The sequence below is a fragment of the Onychostoma macrolepis genome, chromosome 22 (genome assembly GCF_012432095.1).
Source record: "Onychostoma macrolepis isolate SWU-2019 chromosome 22, ASM1243209v1, whole genome shotgun sequence".
Classification (NCBI taxonomy): Eukaryota; Metazoa; Chordata; class Actinopteri; order Cypriniformes; family Cyprinidae; genus Onychostoma; species Onychostoma macrolepis.
Genome location: NC_081176.1, coordinates 11,845,431 through 11,849,955, shown reverse-complemented (window position 1 = coordinate 11,849,955; position 4,525 = coordinate 11,845,431). Strand labels below are relative to the sequence as shown.

At 40.2% G+C, this 4,525-nt stretch overlaps 1 long non-coding RNA gene across 1 annotated transcript; it reads left to right on the top strand.

The window, feature by feature from the left end:
• The first annotated feature begins 618 nt into the window (after positions 1-618).
• LOC131530524 (uncharacterized) lies at positions 619-3,623 on the top strand. The gene is made up of 3 exons (XR_009268409.1): positions 619-1,329; positions 1,518-1,594; positions 1,884-3,623. It is a non-coding gene; the product is annotated as an uncharacterized LOC131530524 (long non-coding RNA).
• Positions 3,624-4,525: the final 902 nt, after the last annotated feature.

The window sequence follows — 4,525 nt, the reverse complement described above, 5'->3', positions numbered from 1 at the left end:
CAAAGAAAGGATGGTGCTGATAAAATGCTATCAGACGAATTTTGTCCAAATATAGCACAGAGGAGACCCTCTGAGTTCCTGCGTTTCAGACTGGCCAAAATGCTCGGTACAGTAGTGTTAATTGCCTCCTTATTTAATTGTATGAGTTATGATTATATTTTAATACATCTTTCCTCCTTTGCCTTCCTCTTAAAGGGATAGTTCACCCAAAAATGAAAATTAGCCAAAGATGTACTCACCCTCAGGTCATCCTAGGCGTGTCTGATATTCCTCTTTCAGATGAACACATTCGGAGTTATATTCAACATTGTCCTGTCTGCTCCAATCTGTATAATTGCAGTGAATGGTGCCCCTGTTTCTGAATCCGAAAAAAGTACCCATCCATCGCAAAACTACTCCACACGGCTCCGGGATGTTAATAAAGGACTTCTGAAGCGAAACGATGCGTTAGTTTAAGAAAAATGTCCATTCTTAAAACTTTATAAACCGTTTAGTTCAGCTTCCTGTCTCGACCAGGCGCGGTCCCGACAAGGCGGTTGAGAGTATGACGTAGGCGCCGCGAAATACGCAATGTAAGCTCCGGGGAGAAGCGCGTAGTCTCGCGAGAGTAAGCTCCTGAAGCGCGAAGTCTCGCGAGAGTAAGCTCCTGGGAGGCACGGAAGCACAGAAGAGAAAGGAAAACAATACACCTGTCACTCACTATTAAAATGAAAATTCAAGTGAAAAATGTCGGAGGATTTCGATATAAGGCAAGAGGAGACTGAGATTTTTGTGCGCTTCTCCCCGGAGCTTACATTGCGTATTTCGCGGCGCCTACGTCATACTCTCAACCGCCTTGTCGGGACCGCGCCTGGTCGAGACAGGAAGCTGGACTAAACGGTTTATAAAGTTTTAAGAATGGACATTTTTCTTAAACTAACGCATCGTTTCGCTTCAGAAGTCCTTTATTAACACCCCGGAGCCGTGTGGAGTAGTTTTGCGATGGATGGGTACTTTTTTTCGGATTCAGAAACAGGGGCACCATTCACTGCAATTATACAGATTGGAGCAGACAGGACAATGTTGAATATAACTCCGAATGTGTTCATCTGAAAGAGGAATATCAGACACGCCTAGGATGACCTGAGGGTGAGTACATATTTGGCTAATTTTCATTTTTGGGTGAACTATCCCTTTAACAAACTCCTTTTGGATCTGTGAGACCACGCCAGTGTTGATGTGGACCAACAAATTCTCACACAGCTCTCTGTAATGACACCCCGAGTCCTTCAAGTTTTGTGAAGTTCAGGTCCATTATTGATGACTGTGAACATGGCAGACTGAAAAAAGGTAATTCTATCATTACTGCTTAGATTTTCATTGTACCACTGACTGACACCCTACCACTCTGCCTGAGATCATACCTGTCTTCCTTCCTGCATTTATCTATTACACACAGTAATGGATATAAAAAAATAATAATAATTGGGTAAAAGCATCAACCATGTTATGTTAAACTGAGGTTGTTTTGTTTAAAGGCCTACAGTTGGAAGCAGATATTCTGCTCTTGCCTGCTCTGTTCAAGGAGGACCCGGGGTTGCTGTTTGAAGTTGAGGTGAGCCATGAACGGTTAACTACAGTGCATGAAACACAATCTAATCAAAGCACTACACTTATTGCACATTTTATTATTCAGATGATTTCAATGCAAACATTAGTTTTTTTTGTTTGTTGGTCTACACAATCTATGCTATCAAATTGAAGAGAAAATGTTGTTCATTTTCAGTTCATGGCCAAAAGTATTTGAGCAGGTGTATGATCGTAGTTAAAATTAATTTAACTCTTAAGGTTTGCCTTGCAAATAAATGAGAAGATGGTTAATGCTATTATCCCCTCTCCCCCAGATCCATTCTCAGATCAGCCCATCCCAACACCTATGAAGCTTAAAGGCTGTAGGGAGGGTCATCTCGTGCAGTATGACCACATTGTGCTCACGTTGGATGGACCGTTATTCACAGAGGAGAGCGAGGACATCTCGACGGCACTGGGACTCCTCCTGTGTGTATATTTTGTGTTTGGAATCCAGTATCCTAAAGCAGCGGTTCTCAATTCCAGTCCTGCCGACCTGCCCCCACATGTTGTACGTCTCGCTTATTTAACACACCTGATTCAGATCATGAGCTTGTTAGAAAAGAGCTCCATGAATGAACTGTGCTCTGACTAACATGGTCCCTACACAGTGTCCCTACACGGAACATTTCAGATTTACACTACTTCCTGTCACTGTAAGTCAATATTCTCTATTTCTGAGCCTCTTCCAGGTCTAGTTGTAGTTTATATTTTTTAAATCCTGAAGGACTTACAAAAATGTTAATACACTGTTGACAGTGAAAGAGTGAAAGATACTGCAGTACTTAGTTTGCAAGTGGTTGTGTATTTTCAGTAATTTCACTCACTCACCATTAAGGTTTAAAAGATGAGATTTTCCAAATAAATTAAAGAACTAATGTAGGCCCAAGACGAAAAAGGTGAAAAAGTTACCTGATTATAGGGCTACAGTATGTATATGTGTGTGTGTGTGTGTGTGTGTGTGTGTGTGTGTGTGTAAACCAGGACTCTCTTCTTCAAAAATTTACATATTTCAAGCTTGTTGCACTATTTTGTATATGTATAAAACAACAACTCCCCGTATATTGTGATGTTGTATATGTATATTCCCTGGCTTGTCAGCACTCATTTTATTTGCTGCTGAAATAAATAAATTAAAAGGTTTTGAAAGTGGGATGTAGTTTGTTTCTCAGTAAGCATTTAGTACAGGAATTTGAATCTTTAAAGCTGCAATTTGGTAAGAAATGATTAGTTATCATTCATCTTAAGTAAAAGTGTAATTTAGAAGCATATTGGCTCATCTACGGTAGTAATATATGGCACCTCTAATGGTTCTGTGTAACACAATTTGACAAATGTGCTATAAAGCTTCTTATCTTTAAGAATATGTGCCATATAATACCAAAAGAGGTTTCCCTATGATAAGCCACTGCAATAAAGTGCTACAGTATATGGCACCTCTTATGGTTCTATATAGCACCTTTAAAGATCGGTGCTAAATAGCACTAAAAGTGGTTCCCCTGTGATTATGAGCCAAAGAACCACTTTTAGTGCTATTTAGCACCTTTTTTTTTTAGAGTGTATGAACAGAGCTAGACATTATAAATACCAGTAAACAGTTTTGATTGAACTTATTAACTAAACTGATTGAACTAATTATTATTATTGTGTAATTATTTGTGTATGGATATATAGGCTGCCATTATGGGGCTACATAAGCCATATTCCCTGCAAATGAACCCTTAGATCTTTAGATTTGTTCAGACAGTTAGTAAAATCACTGAAATTCTGCTGCCCCAAAGGTCCAAAGTTGTAATATTACAACATTTCACTAAAAATGTACTAAACTATCAAAAATGTTAAAGCTAATTTATTTCTGCATTAGAGGCCTCCCACAACAACATATAAATGGTGAAATAATTTTTTCACAGGTTTTTTTTTTTTCTAAATTTGGGTCTTTCAGGGTTAACAACACTCGCTGCGTGGATCATAGTTCATATCCGGACCGGAGCAAATGTGTTTCCAGTTTTTGTGAGTATACAGTGGGTACGGAAAGTATTCAGACCCCTTAAATTTTCACTCTTTATTATATTGCGGCCATTTGCTAAAATCATTTAAGTTTTTTTTTTTTTCTCATTAATATACACACAGCACCCCATATTGACAGAAAAACACAGAATTGTTGACATTTTTGCAGATTTATTAAAAAAGAAAAACTGAAATATCACATGGTCCTAAGTATTCAGACCCTTTGCTCAGTATTTAGTAGAAGCACCCTAATACAGCCATGAGTCTTTCTGGGAAAGATGCAACAAGTTTTTCACACCTGGATTTGGGGATCCTCTGCCATTCCTCCTTGCAGATCCTCTCCAGTTCTGTCAGGTTGGATGGTAAACATTTTTAGGAACATTTTTAGGTCTCTCCAGAGATGCTCAATTGGGTTTAAGTCAGGGCTCTGGCTGGGCCATTCAAGAACAGTCACGGAGTTGTTGTGAAGCCACTCCTTCGTTATTTTAGCTGTGTGCTTAGGGTCATTGTCTTGTTGGAAGGTAAACCTTCGGCCCAGTCTGAGGTCCTGAGCACTCTGGAGAAGGTTTTCGTCCAGGACATCCCTGTACTTGGCCGCATTCATCTTTCCCTCGATTGCAACCAGTCGTCCTGTCCCTGCAGCTGAAAAACACCCCCACAGCATGATGCTGCCACCACCATGCTTCACTGTTGGGACTGTATTGGACAGGTGATGAGCAGTGCCTGGTTTTCTCCACACATACCGCTTAGAATTAAGGCCAAAAAGTTCTATCTTGGTCTCATCAGACCAGAGAATCTTATTTCTCACCATTTCATGTGTCTTGCACTGAGGAGAGGCTTCCGTCGGGCCACTCTGCCATAAAGCCCCGACTGGTGGAGGGCTGCAGTGATGGTTGACTTTCTACAACTT